This window comes from Sturnus vulgaris, chromosome 10, assembly GCF_052056855.1.
Source record: "Sturnus vulgaris isolate bStuVul1 chromosome 10, bStuVul1.hap1, whole genome shotgun sequence".
Classification (NCBI taxonomy): domain Eukaryota; kingdom Metazoa; phylum Chordata; class Aves; order Passeriformes; family Sturnidae; genus Sturnus; species Sturnus vulgaris.
In genome coordinates, this window is record NC_142252.1 from 15459349 (window position 1) to 15482734 (window position 23386).

At 44.5% G+C, this 23386-nt stretch overlaps 2 long non-coding RNA genes across 2 annotated transcripts; both read left to right on the top strand.

Moving 5' to 3' along the window:
- The first annotated feature begins 101 nt into the window (after positions 1-101).
- LOC148222671 (uncharacterized) lies at positions 102-18209 on the top strand. Its single transcript, XR_015805614.1, has 5 exons — positions 102-659; positions 13307-13488; positions 14589-14765; positions 17117-17219; positions 17693-18209. It is a non-coding gene; the product is annotated as an uncharacterized LOC148222671 (long non-coding RNA).
- Positions 18210-18701: 492 nt separating this feature from the next.
- LOC148222672 (uncharacterized) lies at positions 18702-20275 on the top strand. Its single transcript, XR_015805615.1, has 2 exons — positions 18702-18829; positions 19609-20275. It is a non-coding gene; the product is annotated as an uncharacterized LOC148222672 (long non-coding RNA).
- Positions 20276-23386: the final 3111 nt, after the last annotated feature.

The window sequence follows — 23386 nt, forward strand, 5'->3', positions numbered from 1 at the left end:
CAGATTTGTCCATGTAAGGGCTGGGGCCGGGGCCGGGACGGCCGCACGGCGGAGGGGGCTGCGCTCCGGCTGGGGGGGCGGGCGGCAGCGGTGCCGGTACCTGGGAGGGGGGAAACGGGGCTGGAGGCGGCCCCGGCCCTGCGAGCATCACCTTCCTGCTCTGCATCCCGGAGCCAGGGGAGCTTTCCGCCCAGAAGTGCACCCTGTGCCTTGCACGATCCAACTTTTCACAGGGAAGTTTTGTCCAGGGTTGCTTTTGATTCTTTGGGTGCTTCTCCAACCAACTTTTAATCTGTTGTTCTCCAGCTGAAGCAAAGAACAAGGTGAGGGGAGGTAAAAGGTGAAGGGAGTTCCAAAGGAGCTGTCTGTTCACAGATTCAAAACAAGACTTGTCGCGAATACTAAGGAGAGGGGGGGAGGGAAACTTGTTTTCTGATTGCTTTCTGTTTGATTGTTTTGTGGCTATCTCTATGGAATGCAATTAAAATAAATTGGGATGTTGAGTGTGATTGTTTTTATAATGGAGTGTTACCCTTTAAGTAGCTGTTCGGTATCTGCATCTGCCCTGAAGAGAACGGGAAGACAGAAGAGGTTACATTGTGTTCAGGCTGTGGAGGGGAGCGTTGCCAATCCTTACTCATTTGGAAAGAAATTTCTGGGTGAGTTTCTAGGCACTTCAAATGTATTTCATTTTTAAAATAAAGGGCTCTGGTGTGTGCTTTCAGAAGATGTTTACATCTTATCCCATTACCAGCTTTAATGTCCACAGTCAGTGCTTGACAGCCCCAGGAGGGCAAGATTGCTTGTTTGGACACAAGAAAAGGACAGTAAGTGCCTAAAGGACTTAAGCTGTAGCAGAGAATGGTGATTCAGCCTCTCTCCCCTTTCCCTGGCTGACAAAACCAGTGCACTTCCCAATCAGAGACCCCAAGAGATTTCACCCCACCCTGGCAGACTCCTCAGAGGGGAAAGCATGGCATTTCCCAAATTTAGTCCTCAGTGCAAACCCCCCATCTAGGGTTGATTTCGTGTCCCACACTGGCCCTGTGTACCAGGGGTGCTAAATTCTCTCCAGGAACAGGGAGAGCCAGGGCCAGGTTGTCTTCTTAGAAGCACTGCAGTTAAATCTGTGTGAGCAGTCACGGCTGCAGGTGTTTTCTAAGCATTAGGACATGACTAGAAAAACCCCAGCTTTGTCCTAGCTGCCTACCTGGTGTTTAAACCCTGCTAGATCCTAAAGCAAAGCTAAATGGTGCATGAGTCACCAGGGCCCCGTGCTGTAGGTGTTACCTAGAGAGCCAGCAGTGCTCTGTGTACGTGGCCTCTTGTGAAAGACACTGCACGGCTGATTTCCAGATGGAAGAGACTAGCAGCAGCTCAAGCTGAGCAGCCAAAGCCTTTGCCTGAGGCCCTGTAAACCCAGGTTCAGTTCCCTCCTGCAGAACCTACAGTTCACCTGTCCTTCCAGGAGTGCTGGGCTGCGAGGTCATGCTCCTGCACTGTGCCCTGAGGACAACTCACAACGGGATTTTCTTCCACCAGGAGCAGGTGGTCATCACCAGGGGTTTCCTGGCACCCATATCTGTCAGCCTCAGCGTGGTGGAGCTCTCAATGGCAGATACACACAGGAACTGTTGCCTGTTTTGGTTTTTGCCTTTCCAGTTTTCTTGCAGAGCTGCAATGGCCTTTGTGTTGTGTCAACTGGTATCTAGGGGAAGTATATGAACACTAAAAAAAAACCCTTTGGCCTGAGATGAGAGACAAGTGTTCTCCATTTAGTATTTCAGACAAGACCAGTGGTAAAATATTTTCCTGGTCCCATATCCAACAATTATTGCTTCTTTATCCATCAAGCTTCTGAAATTTTCCAGTGCTGTTAACAGAAGATAAAATACTGTGCCCACTTTAAATGATTCACAAAAGTTTTAAGCTTTGAGACCCCAGAGTCTGAGATAGTAACTACTACTACCTCCATTTTGCTGGTAGATGAACTGTGACTAATCCTCTGCAGCACAGCAGCAGAAGTTTGATTTGCAGCCCATTACCCTTGTAACGTGCTGCCCAGAATGGTCACTGCCTTGTCAAACACAGCATGAATTTTCTGGGTTTTTTTCAGTTTCCTATCATGACCAATATGATATACTTTGGAAATGAAAGTAGAAAATTCAAGGTGTTGAGCCTGGCTGTGAAAATCTGCTCTTTGCCTGGAAAGAATCAAAAATACTGGCAAACATACAATCATTCCTTTGGTAATATCTACCGTACCATAGCAGCAAAATGAATTAAACAGCAAAAGACTGAAATGCCTGACATTGCATAGGCCAGTCAGGGGGCAGGAATACAGGACTCAGCTGGGCCAGTATTAATTCAAGGAAATTAAGTTTTTTAGTGTTTAAAGTGCATGACTAGGAGATTGGAAACTTGGCTTGTGCTCCTATTTTCCCTGTACTGTGTGACTTTAGACCAGTCAGTTCATCTTCCCATGTCTGGAGGAGCCCTTAGAAACCCACAGCACAAGGCTTAGGACAGGGAATGACACACCATGACCTCCTATAAGACCCCATTCTGTGCAAAGTTTCCAGAAGGCAGCAAGTGAAACCTTGCTTTTCAGAGTTTAGGTCTCTCCTGTTTCAGTCAGATTTCGTATGCAAAAAATCACAAAACGAAAAACCCAGGATAGGAAGAGCCCTTAGGGAGCCACAAGAATTCCATCTTTCAGGCCATACAGCAGGAGCAGCACTGCCTAAACTGACAGAGGTTCACCTACCCTGCTCGTAAGAATATCTAGAAGATTCATTCCAGAGCTTCACAGTTGGAAATGTTTGCTTTATTTCTAACCGAAGTCACTTTTGCTGCAAGTCAGCTCTTAATTAGATGAAGTTGTGGGGAACTGACATATTCTCTCACTAGCAACAATTCCAGAACAACAGGAAAGTCACCCACCTGGTGAACTAATTCTTCTGTGGGTAAAAGCCAAAGAGGCTGGAAAACACACTAAGCATGTGTTTTTGGGAGAGCTGCCACCTAATTTACAAAGATCAGATGCAATTAGTGTTAGATCAACTGGAGACTCCTCTGCCCCAAACCACAGTGCTTTCACCCTCCTCGCCAGGAGGACGCCAGTTTCCACCAAGACATGCAGTGTCTCACTTGACCCTGCAGTCTCCAAAGGGTATTCGTGGAAGCACATGCAAAACCTGAGCTCACAGCAGCAATAGCATTCCTGTGGCACTGGGGAAGGAATGAGGAAACACCAGCATGGATACTAGGCAGATGGGAGGGAAAAGACTCATCCTGCAAGTCTGAATTAATTTCCAAACAGGGTGCTTGTTTCTGATTGAGAGATACATGTGTGTGCTGCCTGGTAGAAGGAATCTAGAAACAGCAGTGGGGCCAAGCTTTGTCATTCCCCACTTTGCAGGTATGTTTGCAGCCAGACAGGAATGCAAGGCAGGGCACTGAGCAGGCTTCAGTGAGTCACAGATCTCTGACAGCAATTGAGACTGGGCCAAAACCCCTAGGGAATCTTCACTGATGGGAAATACAATTGCCAACAAACTCCTCAATTTTCTGAGGACGTATCAGAGATAGTGACCATCATCAAACCCTCCATCTCCGTGCACATCTTGGAGTTACAAGTGGTTCACAAGACACTCAGTTTTACCTGGCCGTGAGTCCTGTCTAATTCCATATCATTTCACTGTTGGCCATGGTGAGTCTGGGCTAGCTCAGGAAAGTATAAACCTTCCTGAAAACATTTGAGGCTCTGCTCCCCGCTCTGCTCCATCTAAATTCTAGGACTAGTTGCCTGTGCCTCAGGAATGGTAAAGTTTTGTAAAACTGCTAAATTTCAATGCTGAGAAGAACAGTTGAGCAATGTGCTACTGTTGCATACTTCATTTTAAGGACATACTTAAATCCAGTTTGAGCTCAGAGAGATTTCAGTTTAGATTTAAGCATTCCATTGAACAGGATGGATTTAAGGATTGAAGTGTTTTGCTAGACTGTATCTTTGGTTAATGAGCGAGGAGACTTGCTAGTGCCTAGAAGAAATAACTGCCTGAAGCATTTTGGCACATCCAAACCATTACTAGCAGTGCTACTTTTTAAAATGAATTTTGATGAAATTAACACAAAGAATTGGTAAAGAAGTTGCTAATTTCATTAACAATCCTCACTCTCTGGGTCTCAGTTTAGTGGGGGGGAAAAAGCTAACTTCTAGTATCTCATCAGAATGACGTGTAATAATTAAAGCAGAAGCCACTAGAGTTTGTATTTTATACCATCCAGTATCTTGCACAGTATCTCACTAATGGTAAATGTCTCATGTCCAGATCTGAGCACAGAAATCATGAGTGCTTTGCTTTACAGGAAGAGAAACAGTTAAATACTTTATGGAGCCTACACTGAATAAACAAAGTACCCCAGTCTTAAAAGAAATGTTTGTAGTAACAAAATATTTTGGGGGACATTTTTGCATGGGCTCTGACCTCCCTGTTGAGAATCAAAGTGAAAATATTGAATATACTAAGCAGATGTCTTCTCCTAGTGACAGCAAGATGAGCAAAGACAGCTGGTTAGAAGAACAACAACAACAAAAACACATCATCATTCCTGCTTTGACTCCAAAAAATCTTGGACTTGTTGTCATGGAAGAAAGCTATACGTGTAAGAAGCCAAGAAAGAGACAAATATTATTGAATCTGGTAGCATTTTAGTGAATGTGCTGGAAATAACTTAAGTAGGAAGAAAAACTGGATGCACTCCATTGTTTATTAAAAGAATGCCTCTTCTTGTTTCCACAGGGACCTATAGCCTATATAGGCATTAACACATTTGCAAGACACATATTTTAAATATGTTTCTTCATTCGTCAATCTTAAGGGCTCTTCTGCTAGAGTAAATAGAGTTACAGCGCATAGAAATGTATACAGCCATAAAAATATTATCTCTGAGAGCTAAAAATGCCAACTGTGGATTTTGTCTGTAACTCCTTCCATCAGGGAACATGGGTGTGTTACAGAGACACCTAGAGAGATCTTAAATATTAGGAAGGGAGAAGATGAGAAAATTAGACTCCTTTGGTGAAACACAGGATAAATAATTCACAATGAAAAAACAAAAAGGAAACCAAAATTAAAATATGAAGAGCTATTCTGGATGAAAATCAGTGTGAGCTGCATTGAACAACAGATCCAAGAGGAGTTTTGTGGCAAGACTGCAAAATAAGCCAGTGACCCTATGGCCTCCCTGCTCAGAGGCAGTACATTCTCTCTAGATAATTTTCATCTGAACAAAACTTGATTTCTGTGCTTGACCCCTGAACGTTTCCATTTCCCTTTCTGAGCCTTTGGGCAGACTTGAGCGGAGAACAGGATTGATGAGAAGAGTTTAAGAAATCAAAAGCTGTGCAACTGGTAATGGCAAAGACAAGTAACTTGAGGTGGATGCTCCCAGAGGTCCAGGCAGCCCAAATCCCATGGTGCCATCAGACAGTTCTCTTTGCCACAGCAAAGCTCTGGATTTGCTGGCTCAGGAGATGTCCTCCATGGGGTGCTTCAAAACACCTGTCTCCTACAGAGGTCCTAAATGACTTAAAGCCTTGAAGAAGCAAGAGATTAATTTGGTTTATACTCAATATATATACAAAGAAAATTGTGTAAAGAAAAGTATTTACTTCAGAAAACAACTGCCTTGAGAATTGAGAGCTGTGACCAATCTGACATACCAGCTTGTAAACAGAGGACAATGAAGTCAAAAGCAGAGGACATGGCTGCTGGGTCTCCAGTTTCTGGCTGCCAGCTTTGCCCTTTCTCCACCAGACGATTAGGCAGTAATAGTTTTCAACAGCAAATTGTTTTATTTACATAATTTTCTATACAGAAAACCAGGGTTAAGCATGCAGATCTGCAACAGAACAGATGTGGGACTTGGGGAAAGTTGCAGCTTGAACTGAGCTGGAAAAGCTTCCACCATTGCCAATATCTTGGAGAGTCTGGAATCTTTCCCATCTCTACTGTGACAAAAACAGGACTTGTCAACATTTTGGAGGACTTTCTCTCTTGTAGCAGAGGATAAAAAGCATTCAGTGAAAAACAAATCACAGTGCCAGAAGTAACTGAGAATCACTTTTGTCTGTTTTAATTCCCCATCTTGCCAGCCTCAGCTCCAAAACCTGACCTACAGATTCCCGGCCAGCCCAGGAATGACTATGCCACCACAAAGGACCATTCTAGCCAGAAATTCCATTCTGACTCCAAGAAAACATTTCCTAGAGTATCTTGCTAAAATGGATACACTCCCACACACACTACATGAAAGGAATCATGTCTGAACAAATAAACATTTCTTAATGAGAAACATTTATCCAACATGTTTCTCCCCAGCACTCTGGAGCTTTGTGCCTCAGTGCACCATCAATACAAGGAGACAACAGCCTTTCCTAGGCTCTGGGAGATCACACTGGCCTAGGAAAGTGATGGATTCCTCTATCTCCATCAGTCACCCTCAGAACTCCATACACCTTATAGCACACAAGTGTGGACTGACTCAAGACTTTTTATAGACCCACGTCAACCCGTGTTTGACCTTGACCAAGAGCGTCTCTGCCCACAGGCTGCTCCATTTGCTCCATCTCACTTTGGGACACAGAGGCAATGCAGGGCAGCTCAGTTTCGCTGGACTCAGCCATCCCTGAATGAGCATTTCCTCACACCACCAAAAATTTGGATCACCAATGAGACAGCCCAGCCCTGCTGCCAGTGAGGTGACAGATCCCTGGCACGAGAGCTGGGCTCAAACTGCTCATGAGCTACTTGTGGCTGGAGAGGAATGTCTGCAGAGAGCTAAACCAGATTGCTCATAGATCTCTTCCAAATTGTTTCTAATCTAGTGGACAATTTGAGAGTAAATGTGTGCTGGAAGCACCATCTTCCCTTCGAAGTAATAACCTGAGAACACAGTGTGTGGCTGCACTGAAGTAACCTTAGGATCTCACTGGTGCCTTGGCAAATCCTTAAGATGTCAGAGCCACCTATGTGTATTCTGTCCCCTCTTTCAGAACACTTCAAGTATCTGTTTGATGCTACAGACACACCACAGCCACCACAGCTCCAGGAATGTGGTAATGTTCCTAGCAAGGGCTGGCTGAGGTTGTAAGCCTGAAGCAATATGCTTACAAATACCTGATCTGCACAGAGCTTTTAGAGATAGTCAAATGGCTCCAAAGCTTCAGCAAAGATGACATTTTGGTGTTACCTTTGTTTCTTAGTCCCACACCTACTGCAGGAAAAAGAGGAAAAAGAAATCAGTTGGTATCTGCATTATTGAGTCTACATTTCAGCCACAAGATTCCAGCATTTGCAGAACTTCTAGAGGCCCATCTCACCTGTTCAACATCTTACCCCTCCCAGGCATAGACTGAAAAATGCCACTTTTCTCCACTATTAAATCAAAAGCTGTCAACACCCGTGGGTCAGCTGTTTACCATACTGTTTCCTCCCTTTGGGCAGCTCATCAGGGCTAATGACCTATATCCTTGAAGCATTTGTTTTATTTAGCATTACAGAGAAGGAGGGTTTAAGGCAACAAGCAACCTAATTATATAACCTTTCCCACCCTATCTTATTACAGAGAGATCAGCTTGCATCTTCACCTGTGGAAACACAGCAGCTGAACTCTTTGAATGCCTATGAGTTCATCTGGGCTCTTTCCTGCTCTGCTTTTGTCCTAAGCAGAAGGGTTCCAGTATCTTTCAGTTAAGATCTTTCATTCATTCTTTACATTTGGGTAGGAACAACAACTTACTAGGCATTGCTTTGGCCACGTTGGTGTTGCTCCAGAGATTCCTAGATGAGGTGGCCGTGCTGTTCACATAGTAGGAAGGCACTGATGGAGAAGCTGAATATCACCAGTGTTTGAGAGCACCCAGACTCTGTCCCCAGCACCCAGAGCATATTGCATTGGTTCATGCTGTTGGTGTTGAGCACCAGCTGCAGGCTCTGCACAGGGATCTGGGACTGGTACACACCCTACATCAAGCCTCACCCCACGATGAGACAGGCAGGCAAACGAGAAAATTGGGCCCTGGCCCCTTCCTGTGATTAGGTCATTATAATGGGTAAATATTTTCCTAGATAGAGAGCTGAGATAAAGGACTCCTGATGTCTGAAATGGAGTTTGAACAAAACTTGGAAGGACTATCCCTACCTTGTAATACTTTATAATGTGCTTTTACCAAATAAATGCCTTTTTTCCCCAATGTACCCAGGAAATTAAAGGGAACTTGTTTTTAGCTAATGATGAAAATCTCACAAAATAAATTTTTCATTGAATAGCAAGAAAAGCATCTAGCCTACAGCCAAACTGTTCACCAGAAAATATATAGAATGGATTTAGTGACAGGTACAAAGGGTTGTTCCCAGAGGATATTACAGCTCTGCACCATTCAGTCTAAATATTTACTGCAGAGTACAGAAAAGTGAATGGTAGAGGCAGAGTCACAGAGATTGGCTTAGAGGAGTCTGTTTAATAAGAGCCTGTTTCTGCAGAGAAAAATTCTTATAATTGCTTTTTAATTAAAATAATTGTTTTCGTGCTGTATCAAATAGTGATTATTCATTCTCTATCCCTTTACTCTGCATTTATTACGATTTTTGTGACCTCTGCTCTATCCTCTCCCTTGGCATTCCAATCTCACCCTGAGTTTTTTTCAGCATTTGGGAGCTTTTGTATCAGATAAACTGGTTTATAAGGTAGTCTTTGAGGAACAAGTCTCTCTTAAATCTCACATAATATCCAAGAATGTTCTCTGGTATTTGACCTTTCTGTGTATGAAACAATACTCTTCAGACACAATAACCTTGGTGTTTCAAAGCTGCAACCAGCACCTGTGGAGTTTTCAAACAAATAGGCTCAGCGTTCCTTGGTGCAGTCTTCCTCACTGCTCCCACATTTAATTGCTTTGTAATTATACTTGTAAAACCTGCAATAGGATTACACATGGGGGAAAGAAAAATAATTTTAAAATCACATTTCAGAATAAGAGGGGACTTATGGGAGCTGCAAGACAAAAGAAAACCCACCTTTCTCTTCCTTTCTTCCTTTCTTTTCTTCCTTTCTTTTCTTTCTTTCTTTTCTTTCTTCATTGTTGTCTTTGGAAGACAGCCATCAAAGTTTCCTTGTCAGTAATACAGGGATTTGTAAATAGAACAAAGAGCTTCCTCACACTAAGGCACATTATATAACCCACCGTGTGTCTTCACAGGCAGTTCCCTTGAACTTTGCATCTCGCTCCTCCTGAGAACAGTCCTCCATGCCAGCTTGAACAGATGTGGTTTCCTTTAGGAAAGGTTTGCTCTTAGGGTCATTCTGACTTCCCCCTCAGAGTTTTCCAGCCTCATGTGCTCTTTGCTCAAGGGATTACTGTGGTGGATGCTAACTCCATGTGCTACTGTTAAGCTTCTCCTCACCTGCTGGCTGAGCTGAATGAGCACTGAAATCTCTGTTCCACAGAAAAATCTGACATTTCATGCTTTCCTGAATCAGACCGGAAAGCTGCAATTTCCTGTGAACCCAAATTCTGAGAAACATTTCAGAAAGTGCAAAATGGCCTCAGTGCAGCCTTTTGTTTGGGTGTTATCTACAGGTTTTTATGAGACGTAAGCTAGCTTTAAACACGTCATGTTCCAAGTGATTCCAAAGCCAACCAGGCAGCACCCACTGTTCCCAAAGTCACTCAGGGAGCTGTGGTGTCTGCCGAGGGTGCTTTGCAAGAGAGGTGACACAGAGCCAGTTGTGGTTTTCTCTCACCCCATGCATTATTCTAGTATTGCTACTGCTTCAATTCCACCAGCACACTCACAGACTTCAAGCTTTAATTTTTATTTTCCGGGCTCATTGAAAACAAAGGCTCTTATCACTGAGGATATAACTCAACAGCTTGTAGAGCCTTGGCATAATATTTCCAAAATATCGAGTGCATATCAATGGCACTATTTTAAAAGAGTGCAGCTTTAAGAAGTTTTAACTAAATCAGGGCACAAGGCCATGCAGGGCCTCTTATTTTAGTATCAATAGAGCTGGTTTTCCATCTCTGACGGTTGGTTAGAAGACTTTTGTAAATGAACAAGGATAAGACACTCTACCACTGATGTAGATCACCAAATGCAAAAGTTCACACTAGTTAAATTAGGGTGGTATCAGCTTGTGTGAAAGCAGCTTTGAAGCTGCAACAGCGTAGTGGGAAAAGCAGCTCTGCCCTGTGAACAAGTGAGAAAAAACAAAGAAAGAAAACAGTGGAGCAATAGCTGCTGCTAGCTGGTCTTCATGGAAAATGAAGTTAAAAAAAAATTTAAAAAGAAAGAAAAAAGAGGTGGAGGAAGGAACAGAAGCATATTTCAAGACCAAAATCTCATCAGACTAAAAATCAGTGTAACTCCCACATTGCAACACTTTGCAGGTCTAATAGGCACAAAGCTGTTCCTTCACCCGAAAGCCAAACATAAAAGTCACGGAAACCCATCATGCCAATTCTGTGGCTGCTTTCCGGAGCAGAATCTCTTTAAATGTCAATGTTCTCTTTGTTCTGTGCACCCTTTATAATGAGTCTATCATCTGTTTGGTAAAAGATCCAGTGAAATATGTAATAAGGTTATCTCACCATCTCTCTCTATTGTAAAGTCATATCTCCTCTTCCACTCATTAATTATTGTCTTCCATTTCCTGTGTCAGATGTGAATCAGAATATAGGGACTCAAGGCTTACAAGCTTAGCAATTTACCATATATAAGCTGAGCTCTCCATGTGCTCCCTCTAGCCCCTTAATAAACAAAGCCAGTGTGACTTTGCTGTACACAGGCCTGCAGTCAATGCAGTTTGGATTAACCTTCTTTTATTGCCAGCTAAGCTGACAGTGATAGTGGCCATGGCTCAGCTGATGTTCAGTCCTCATATTGCAAGACTTTGCCTTTAAATTCTGGGAGCAGAGCTCTACCAATATAACTATCTGGAAAGCTACAGTGATTTATGTGCTGTCAACATACACTAAAAAAAAAATAGGACAAAAAAGCAGCAAATTACATGATTATCAGCCAATGCCCCTTGGTTTGCAGTTTTTCAAGCATGAACTGCTCAAACTTTGGATCGAGAAGTGAAGCAATCTGTTTCTCAAGTGCAAACAGGGAAAAGTTATGAGTCTTCTAGCAATTTCAGGCAAATATATCATAGAAGCAGCATGCTTAGCCTTTTTACTGTGCATCTGTCTGAGGTTTCCAGTAAGATTTCCCTGATATATAGTAAGAGTCAAAACTCTAATCTCTTTTAGCTCTTTTTTATTGTCTCTGCAGCACTAACTTTGAAAAATGGCCTTGTCCCCAAAGAACTGCACACAGTCCATGTAGGCAAGCTGTTAAAATAAATGCTTTACGTAAAAAATATTGCAGACGAACTTGGCTCTGAGGTTTTTAGAGCTACAACATATAGATATAAACCAGAGCAGCTAAGTATGAATGGAGGTCATACTCCAGTAGAGAAGAAGGGAAGTCCCCTGTCTCACAGTTGTTGCACACGATCTCTGAAATCAACAATTCCTTCTCTTCTTTCTCAGGGCTGCAGTGTTTAATAAATGACTATTCTCATGTTAATGTCCTTCTGCCTTTCTCCTCACTGACCTCAATATACACCATGCTGATTCATAAAGTTTCCTCTTTCACTGGATTTGAGTGCTTTCTGGAGACCTTATTTGTGCTCTTCTGCCTGCGAGACATCTGGCTGATTTATAGAGACTAAGACACAGATGAGCACAGTGTTGGCTGCCCTACCTGAATATTGTGTTTCCTTCACATTGTGTTTCTATCTCTGCCCATGCCGTGGTCTGATTTTTGATAGTCTGTATTGTTCAAAGAGGAGAGTAAACTTCCTGCCTCTCAGAAAAGCTTCTGAGATCTTCAGGAATAAAAGTATGCTTTTCTACCTGTATTTCTCACAAAGCAGAGATTCCTGTGTCTAGACACTGATTGGGGAAATTCAAGCAAGGGATAATGTGCAAATGAGAAGATGATTCAGTGGTTGGAAAAGTACAAACACCAGGTGCCTCCAAGGCTGAATCACAAACAAGACAGTGAAAAAATCTAAGAATGCAAGAGATGATGGAGGAGCTTGACTTGGCATTTATCTGTTTATTCCAACAGAATATGCAGATTCCGCCCTTCTGACATCACTGCCTCATCTCACCTCATCAGTGCCTCATGACACAACCCCTCTCCAAAGCACTGAGTCAGCACCTCTGTATGATCTCTTGGCAACACAAGATGGAGTGAAAGGCTGCCCATAATGGTGAAAGCACAGAGGGACCTTTAAACAGATCCCCAATGGGATTAAAAAACTCATGGTCATTTTAGGAGCACCCCTCCCAGGAAATAACATGGGCTCAGAAAAATTTACTGTACAGTAACACAGCAGTGTTCTACGGGAGTGCTCCCACAGCACACGGAAAAATAATTCACACTGTGTGTTCAAACAAAGGAGCAAGGAACACTTGCACTTCACTCCTGGAGCTCCATAAAAGCTGCAAAGTATATTTTCCCCTGTACCTTAACAGGTAAGGGGTGATTCTGCCTTCTGGACTGAGAGAATATTTTTTAAAGCTGGAAGTGTCCAAGGCCAGGTTGGATGGGGCCCTGTGCAGCCCGGCCTAGTGGGTGGTACCTTGCACATGAAGAGGGGTTTGGAACTAGATGATCTTTAAGGTCCCTTCCCACCCAAACTATTCTATGATTCTGTGAAAGCATTACACATATGGAGTGCTAACCCTCCTCTCCCCCAAGCAAACAAAAGCTGTTTCTTATTTTGGGAAAAAACCAACAACAGAACAAAATAATCAAATGGAAAGAATCTGAAATATTCATATAATAGTTGACTTACAAGAGGCAATGTAAAGAAAAGCTTTATGTTAGAAGAAACTCAGCCACATGAAAACTAAGATATTGGGCCCCTACCCCCAAGTCTGATCTTAAACAGTCCCTGAGTCTCTAAACACAACCCTAAAAACATCCTGTGCTGCACCTCAGTGTGTCATTCTGTACAGCAGGGCCAGGTTTTCTTCCTGGAAAACCAGGTCCAGAGGCCAGGAGGCTCTTGTTGTATTTGTACATACAAGTCCCTTTTGTTGGGGGATTTAGGTCACAAGAGCGTAGGAAAGGCAGCTCTGAATCACCTGGCTCTTGCACGTGTTGCTTGCACGTTGTGCAAAGTTTTCTGAACTCAACCTCCTTTCAGGACACACCCTTTGTTTGTTACTTTCTCTTAGGGCTTTTTCGCAACTCCATCCACTGCCAACACAAACAAGGTTGCAACATCTCCCTCCAGTCTGTCTTCCTCTGCTCTGCTCTAAATGTCAAGCAGCCACATAGCACTGCTCAAACTGGGCCAAATACCTGCTGTGGCAGCCCTGTGCCTTGACTGCCTCCGGGAGAAAGTTTCTTGGGAATGGTAAGTGATGGAACCTGCAAGTCGGTCTTAGTCACGTTGATACCAGATACCAAGAGTCAGGAAGGACACGTGGTTGGCTTGGCTGAGCAGCCATCCAGCATCTGTAAGGCACCAGGGGAGGTTAGGAACAGTAATTACCAGGGATCACAGTGGCTACTAGAAGTTGCTTCTGCAATTGCAGCGCTTTCTACTTTGCTACAGTGAGTACCCTGTGCATAGAGAGCAGGGGAGAGAAGCTGGTGCCGTTTGAATGTCCTTTATCGGTGTGAAACAAATTATGGGACCTAGCTCCACTCCTAATATTTGGGATAACTGGAGTAGATCCCTCATAACTAAAGGGCCACCACCACAAACACTCTGTGAGTACTGTCTGTAAGCAGGTAGGAAACACAGACACCCTGGAGACCCTCTTAACTCCCAAATCTTGTCCACATTAGAAAGTAGATATATAATGCACTGAGCAGAGGATATCTAGCAGCCCAGGAAAATGGAGTGTATGGTGCCTACACTCAGCCCCTCCACACAGCCATTACAGCTGAGAGATGAGCACAGCTGCCCAAGGACTCCCCACAGACCATGGAATACAGGTCTGCTTCTGTCCGTGTTTTTGCTATGGCCTCCTGCTCGCTCAGGTAGAGCTGTTCTGTGCGTGGGATGGGACAGCATCCTGTTCTCCTCCTGCTGATGGGTGCACTGGGTGCTGGACTGTCATTAGCCACCCGAGCCCCTGCCCAGCGTGGCACGCCAGGACCGGGCTGAGGGCGGTGCTGCTCACCGGCTGGAGGCGGCTGCTTTTATCAGCAACCTTGATCACAGGGATTTTCTCTTATTTCATTCTCAAGCTTCCTTCAGCCTTGGATTTGCATAAGATCCTGGGTTAGGGCTAATCTGATCCCAGGTTGGGAACATTGCATCAGGCCCAGCGAATCCTCCATGCCAAACTGTCTCTGGTTGGGGTGTGTTGGCACTAGAAAACAGAACGGTGCAGGGACAAATGGCAGCTTCAATTTTCCTTAGTAATAGGAGGTGCCTGGCTTTGTATGTCATTTAACCTCCTGTGCTATGTGGCAACTCCCAGTCAAGTTTCTATTTGTTTACAGCCCTTGTAGCCAGGTGCTTTCCATGTTCACTCCAGGCTGCTGAAACAAGAAGCATGTCCAGCCTCCAGGGCTAATAAGGGCACATTGTCCTTGGTGGCAGGAGGAAGCATCTTGCTTTATCTGTGCATTCCCTGGCAAGCAGCAGTGGTGGAGAAAGAGACATGTCTCACTGCCCAGGTAAGAGTATGAATTCCAGTCTCAGAATGTAAGTAAATATGTGGCCCCTCAGTTGGAGAAGTTAGGGGTGACAGGTTGCAAGTGTAGCTATGACACCTCCTGAAGGGTTGTTTGTTGTGGGCATGTGGCTGATTGGCTTTTCCAGGTCCCACTGGATTATATTCATGAACGTACTTGGGAAAGGGGGGGCTTTCTTTTGAGGTTTTCACTTGGTAAACTGACAGAAGAGTTGAGGATTAGCAGTGCCAAGTGTCTGATACAGCAACCACCATCAGCCTTGCTCACCTTTCCATCACCATTTTATGGCCAAGAAGATGGCCTGAGCTCGCTTTTTGCTGCCAGATTCACTTGCTTCAAGAACAATTTGGCATCTCGACCTGGAGCTGTTTTTTTTTTTATAAAATATAGACACAGGCATGTCCTACTGCAGGAGGTGATGTGATTGACACTGGGGTAGAGACACCCCAAATCCCGTGGCCCCAAATCCCTCAAGACAGTGCTGACCTAGTGTAACACATTGATTATCTCACTGCAGTATTTAAAAATATATACTTCCTGCTAAAAATTATGTGCCTCACTTGCCAACTAGACTCAATCTAGATCTGTCTCTGTCATTTCAGTGTCCAGTCCCTGGCAAGTCAAATCATTCTACAAGCTCTGAAACTGAAGACACAAAATCACCAATGGAACAGTGCTGATTGGGTCAGAGTGCAAATAAATCAGCTCTGCACTCCATGAGCCATCCTCCAGCTCACAGCAGAGACAAATGGGTACATCCTTAGCAGTTCCATCACTACTGTCCCATTGGCTGGAAATATTGGTTTTTTCTGACATTAGAATATACACAGGCTCAGCCCAGATGCCAGTCATGAAACTAAATGTGCAGTTGTAATGATGGGCAGAAACTCCAGTGCTTTGAGCACTGCTCAAAAGTCAAGATATCCTGCATAGAGCATTAAAAAATACCCTGTGTTTTGTCCACTTACGAGTGACACAATGGCTCTGCCTCGTACCAGAATGTCCATTCCCTAACACCACATTTGTTGGAATAATAGGAAAGGAAAAACAATTGCAATTTTTTTGGGGGGAGAGGGGTGTTTATAGTTTACGTTTTACTCTTAAATCCAGAAATCTTTTGGTTCTGGTAGGAGCTGTGCCCCCTTGTTACTGAGATTGGCTTTCTGTGAAGGCCTTCAGTAGGGATTTTACTCCATTGAGAAGTTTTCTGTTTTGTTTGGGGATGTTTTTGTCCCGGTGACAATTTTGGGTCATGCCAAATCTCCACGTGAACATCTCAGTTACACAGCTGCAGCCCCACCTTTCTCCAAAGAAACACTGAGAGTATTCCTCCCCCTCACAAAGAGAGTGAGCTGTGTGCCCAGAACAACAGAAGCTTTCCTGGTAGCAAATACCTTTTCCTGTAGTCACTCAAAGGAGAAGACATGTTGGTGGCATGTCTTATCCTTTTTTTTTTTGTTGTTCTTTCCATAGGGAAGAATATTAATTCCTACCCAAATTCTGTTCAGGCATTTTTGCTTGTTTGGTGTTTTGGGTTTGTTTTTTGGGGTTTTTTTTGGTTGGTTGGTTGGTTGGTGGTTTTGGGTTTTTTGTGGTTTTTTGTTAAGGCAGCACCGTGCAGAGTGTCAAACTGCTGCTGAACCCAGATGAAGGTAGGAGGATGGCATTTTGCTGTTCCCTTTCCTGCAAAGCTGGCTCATGAAGCTGTGTCCCAAATTGTTGGCAGTGTGGCTTTGCAGTGTGGTGGACACTGATCTGGCCCAGGTAACTGCCCCATACCACACACCCTTGTACCACTGAGGATGTGAAGTCAATGAAGAGAAGAGTTTGACAGTTAGTTTGACAGCTGTAGGAAAATGACTGTATATGATGATTAATAGATGAAGAATATTTATGAATGCCTTCCCTCTGAGAATGAGGCTAATAGTAATTATACTTTTCTAAATCCTATCTGTAAAGTCATCTACATTTAGGTAAACAGAGTCACAGAGATTTTTCTGTTGGCATAAATACAAGGCAGAGTCCCAGTTCTCCGTCTTTACTTCAGACTCCTGGATGCCAACCTTCCTTCTCCATGAGGACAAAAAGAGAAACTGGCTCCAGAAAATATAGTCAGTGTTTACATTTTATTGAACCACTAGACATTGCTGTTGGCCACACCATGAAAACAGTGCAGCAAAGAGAGCCTTTCATTTGCCTGTGCTTGGCAGAAAGTGTCGTTCTTTGGTTACTCAGCTGAAGTTGACAAGTTGCCCAGTATTTTTATTATCAGGTTGTCAGCTCAATCTCACTACTGCCCTCTTAATTTATTATTTTGTATTTCAAAATCACAGGTGTGACTCATTGCACAGCCAGAGGTTATAATGAAGTATCCCACTCATCCTTTAACTCACCCTTTGTTCAAGACAATGCAGATTGCAGAAGGTTTCTGAGGAGGTAAGAGGATTGCAAAAGAGTTGAAGACTCTTCTTTTATCTAACCTATGTGTGGGCAGTGAAACTGCCTGATATGAAACCAGTTGGGTGCAAAGGTGGGCATGGAAGTTCATTTGTCATTGTGTCGAGGGTTGAAACTCAGAAGATACAGCAGCTGTCATTAGAGATAGGCATCCAAACTTCAATCACCTCACCCCGAGGGTGAGTCCAGAGAAACAGTCCTAGGATAACATACTCCTCCCAAGATTTCCTCTATGCTTTAATTTCCAACAGGACAGAAGATGAAAACCAAGCACGCATTTTTCAATTAAAAAAAAACTTATTCTCTGCATTTTCTGATTTAAATCTGGAAGTGACTCTAAGTGCAAGATTTTACCAGCATTGTGCAAACAAGAATCCTGTGGCATTAGAGTTTTTGAAATATAAATATATGTTTCTTAGCATCAAGTGACATATCATTCATGTTTCTCCTAGGACTATCTGGGATAAGTTGCTGGGAAAAAGGAAGAAGGAGCACAGTTCTATCGGAAAGAATGTCTTGCTGCTGATTATGAAAATGACGTAGAAGTCATGGGCTGAATTAAATATTTTTCCATATTGGAAAATTGATGGGAAATGCTTCCTTGTATTAGCAGCTCATGTGAAGCAAAGGAAGAGATCCTTTTATCACAGAAGAAGAGTGTCAAAATCCAGAGCTATTCTGAATCAATTTGCTCTTTTAATTGTCTTGTACAGACGTCTGTCTCTGCAGCAAAATTGCTGAGCTCATGCTACATGAAAACAAACCATGTAAACTTGAGGAGATACAAACACAATTTGTTCCTAACAGAAGGAGCTTACAAAGTCACACAGCCCAGTGTGCTGGCAACTCATCTCCCTCCCCAGGGGGGAAGATGCATGTCCTATGTCCAGTCTGAGTACCCTGGAGCAGTAACAGGCAGAGGCAGAACTATTGGGGTACTTGGCTTTTTTTAAAGCTGCAACATGGAGCTGTGGCAGTGCAAAAAGTGTCCCTGGTCTGCTCTGTCTCATTGCTGAGGGGGAGGAACTGTGACTCAAAGCCTATCCACTGGCAACACAAAAAACTACACCAAGAGCACTGGTTCAGCTCTGCCGTATCCAATTTCTGTCAAGTATAGAATAATAGCTATCCAGCGAGCTGGGACATGCTTCACCAGCATCAATAGAGTTGTGCTTCAGAGCATCCCTCGAGGTAGCAAAGAATTATCCCCATTTTATAAATGAGGTAACTCAGGCACAGGGATTAAAGCCAGAATGTTCCAAACTGGCTGCCTACTGCTAGGTACCTACACCCATATTTACGCAACTTGTGGCCTGATTTTCAGAAGGGCAGGGCAATGAAAATTTTGGCCTGAGGGATTTGTTCACACACAGTTTACTGGTAACAACGCACAGGATGGAAGCCTGGTCTCTGCTACCTGTCTTACACCTTAACCACTGAAAACATCCTTTCTACCACTAGGCAAGCGTTGGTGAAGGCTCCTGAGTGTCCCCATTCACCATGCAGAGGTTCAGATTTAGCAATGCAGGCTGGCTGCCTACATGCTCTCAGCTAGAGACTTTTAAAGAGCAACAGCAGGAGTAAAACTGGTGAGTTTTCTTTGCTTCCTTCTCAGCTCTTCAGAGCCCAGGCAACTTTGCTTGACTTGCAGTGCTTTGCTAAAACAGCACATCTGGTGTGTAAACCTCTGTTCTGCCTCACACATGGCATCATCTTTCCCCTCTGTCCCTTCACCATGTCCTGCTCAGGACACCTCAGCCTGGCAGAGCACAGACCCAGAGCAAAACCAGGAACAGACCAGTAAGAGAACGGAGAAAACTGGCCAGATGGATATCTGAACTGCTCAAAAGCACAAGCACCAACAGGAGCAAGTTAATCTCAGTGCCCCCTCACCTCTCTTCTGCACTCTCTTTCTGGTCTTTAACTGAGCCTCAGAAATAGCCTTGATTTGTTGGAAGCTCTTGAGAAGCAAGAAAATGGAGTAAAAAACCTACTCTCATACTGTCATACTCTGAATTAGCAAAACCCAGGAAGCAGAGCACTTGCTGGCTGGCTACTATACAGCTTTGCAAGTGTCCCTGCTAAAATCATCCCTGCTAGGGGCTATAGTGATGCTTGTCTTAGCTTGTTAGAGAGCCTCACTGTCTTTAGACATGTACTTGAAAAACAATGGTGGTGGTTGGTTGCTACCTGAGGGAAGAAGGACAAAGGATCTCGGCTGTCTCTGTGGAATGGTCACTGGTCAGGTCACCTCAAGCCTGACCTGCAATACCAAGTGCATGCTGCAAATCCATTGCTGTCAGCCCTTGTGCTTTGTCTCATCTACGGAGTCCCAGCCACCTCTGACCTCTTCTTTCCCTTCCTTCAGGCCATGTCCTGCTCACGAGGCTCCTGCTCAGCTGCTCTGCAGCTTCCCCCCACCCGGAGGGAGGACAGGCGAGAAGAGGTGACAACTTTCAGCAAAGGTTAAGGCTGGAAAAGAAGGAAGTGTCAGCTCAATCAGGTCAGCTGAGCCAACCAGCTGCTGCTGTAATCCCTCTGCCTCAGGTCCCTGTGCTGTTCTGCTTGTGCTCTGAATGCTACTGTATGAGCAACAGCCTTGTCCCCATGGCACTGTCAGCCTGCAGCATCCAGACAGGGAGATGGGCGAAAGGGGTAAAGAGGAAGCAGCTGATCATGAGAATCTCCCAGAACTGTTTGCAGATCCTCCTTTTGCAGTGTATTTTGGGAGCATGGAATTGGAGATGGGCTTTACTCTTGCTAAAGTTTGGAAGTCCAGACTTGGCACCCTCTGATTTCTCAAGAAGGCTGAGAGATGGATCTGAATCAATTCTTATGCTGCAGCTTGTCTCCATATTCACAGTCAACCCAGAAGCTTTGAGAAGCTGGCAGTGACATGGCCCCATTTCATTCTGCCCAGGTCTGAGGTGCCTCTTTTGGGATGGGAGCAACTGAGTCTCACCAATCTGTCAGCGACCAGGAATAAGCCAGGGAACAAATGCTTCCTATTCAATAAAAGTTGGTGCTGCACTTTATACAGCAGCCAGTGCATTATTCTGTGGTGAAAACAAACCCTATTCTTCCCTGCCAGATAAACACACTTTATCCTATAAAGAGCAGCATTTCTGACTGTTCAGCAGCAGCCAAGCTCACGATGGGAAAAATAACAGGTGTTTGTAAGACACTCCCTGTTTATTCACAGTGCTTAAAATAATTGCTTAAAAAAATGCAACAGAGATTTAATTTTCTATGCTCCCACATTTAAAAAAACAAAAACAAAAAAAACCCCTAAGCTTGGCTCATGGTAGTTGAAGGCAATTCATTATGAAAGGGGTGTTCTTTCTGTTGTGGTAGCAAAGAAACCTACTTATGAAAGCTCCTGAGGAGCAGAATAGTAAAGCAAATTCCTGCCTAGAACCAACACTTCCCTATGCTTTTCATCAAGCTCTCCAGGTGGAAGCTTTTATTATCAAAACATGTGATTTTATTGTCAGAACGGGATGAGCAGGGATTAAGCTCCTCCAATTGGTGCCCATCATTGACCACCTCCAACATTGCCTTTTATAAGGGAACGATGGCCTTAGGCTGGCTTATGCCCTTCCCTCTTGTTCTGGTGGTGGAACAGGAGATAAGTGCACTATTCCAGGGGGAAAAGTTTGTCTCAGAGGCTCAAACCTTTCTTCAATCACTGCTTGCTTCTCCGGGAAATAACTGGCAATGGATGTTGATCAATAGACTGCTTTCCAGAGCAATGGGCTGACACACAGTACCGGAGGACGAGGACAGAGACTCCCTGTCTCCATCCACTCTCCCCATGCTTGCTTACAACACGGATGGGGGACATCCCTGAACCACCCAGAGGGTGAGGGGACACTCAGTGCATGGCTGCTGCCAGGATTTGGTCCTGGTGGTGGTGAATGGGCAATGGATAAAGTCCCTGCAGGAGCCAAAACATCATTCCCGAGGGCTACAAGCTTCATGAGACAATGATTGTGATGGTCCTCTGTCCTCAGGACTTTCCTTTCCTATGGGGTCTGGCTCTCCTTGAGTCTGGCCCCCTGCAAGCTATTGGGATAAGGCACAGATGCTCGGTAGCTCCCTGGGAACCTGGAGAGAACCTGGAGCACTAGGAGCCCACTTAGCAATGCTGTCCCAACTCCCAGGTGCTGCTCCTGGTGGCCCCTGAACTGCCATCCAGGTAGACACAGACTACCTCCAACATGGGGCCAAGACATCCCGATGTTGGGAGTAAAACACAGCCACATTTTAGACTTTACTGTTCCCACAAAGGTGCAGAAGGGTTACACAACCCAAACCCCCAAACCCTCTCTCTGGGAGGGCTCACTTGTCTCTGAGCAGTGGACATGAGAGACAGGCAGATGAGGTTTGTGCAGACGAGAGACTGAGCAGGGTTTACAGTGGGACAGGGCTGTGTTACTTTGGTCTGAGAGCAGCCCAGAGATCAAACCCATCCTGAGCCCAGCCAGACTGGAGTGTCTGAGCAATAAAGGATCTCACACAGCTCCAGTGCGGGCAGCTCAAGCCCTGTGGGGCAAGGCAGGGCTTTCTGCACACAAATGAAATACAACCAAGTCCTCTAGCAGCTGCACCAGCCTGGGCAAAAAGAACAGAGATGAGAAGGATAGGATAGGATAGGATAGGATAGGATAGGATAGGATAGGATAGGATAGGATAGGATAGGATAGGATAGGATAGGATAGTTAAGGTTGGAAAGGACCTCTAGGATCACTGAGTTCAACCATTAACCTGACACTGCCACATCTGCCACTAGTCTATGCATTTTCCTGATCACTTTGCAGGACAGTGATTCCACTACTTCCCTTGGCAGCCTGTTTCGATGTTTGACAACCCTTTCAGTGAAGAGACTTTTCTTGCTATCCAGTCTAAACCTCCCCTGGTGCAACTTGAAGCCATTTCCTCTTGACCTAGCATTTGTCACCTGGGAGAAAAGATTGACCCCCACCTGTCTACGACATCCAGTAGTTGTAGGGAGCAATAAGGTCCCCCCAAACTTCCTTTCCTTCAGTCTAAACAACTCCAGCTCCATCAGCTGCTCCTCCTTAGACTTGTGCTCCAGTAAGACAAGTGTTTCAGCAAGCAATAAGAAGCAGCAAATGCCCTTTCCCGGGCAGGGTCTTACAGAAAAAGTCAAGAAACAAAGCTTGTACCTTTGCTTTGGTGCCTGTGAGGCACCAAAACCCATGAAACCTTATTCAAGACGGTAAAACCCACACAATGTGGCATTTCCAAGGCACCCAGTGCCTTTCAGCCCAGGATTTATCTGTCAGCATGCCCCTGGGGCAGATCTACGTGCCTGAATCTCCTTTGCCAGGCAGGCAGTCCCAGCCCCGTGCAGCATTTCATCTCCACTGGAGCGATACTGGTGACTCAGCGCTTCCCCTGCAAGGCACTGCGAGGGCCCTGCTCCAGAGAGGGGATTATAGCAGCAACCCAAGTATAATAATGGTGTGCCTGAGCAGCAGGGATTTATGAGCAGGCAAAGAAAGTGAGAATTATAGGTGTCCAGTCCCTGTGACAGAACCACCATATATTTCCTCCAACAAAGCGTGTGACAACAGCTCCATAAATTCACATAGTAACAGAAGCGAGCGCCAGCTCATCATTGCAGCTATTTAAGGAGCCAAGTAGCACTCTGTGCTTATTGCAGAAGTTCACAGTTAGTTAAAAATAAGCATTAAAAAAGTCACTTTTGGGCCCTGGCTGAATAAGCTTTTTATTCATGATGCCCAGCATTGCGTTCTGCCTCTTCTCCTTTTATGCCTACACAGACTCTCTTCGGCAGAATTTCATGTTAGGCCCTGTCAGCTTCCTTCTGAAGGAGCTTAACTTAGGATGTGCCATAATCAATTGTAAAACTTAGCAGTGACTATGAAATACTTGATCCTTTTCAATACCAGCAGATTTGAAATGTGCTTTAAAAATTCTTTAGCTCCAGCCCATTAAATATCTAAGGAGAGCTTCCCTGAGATGTAATTGCTGAAGAGAATAACCCTGATATCCACAACATGCTGAATAGGTTTTTTTAATGCTGTCTCATGATCAGATTATTTGCAGTACCTGTCAGCTAATGTGCTGTTTTCATTGCTAATTTAACACTTCTTCCT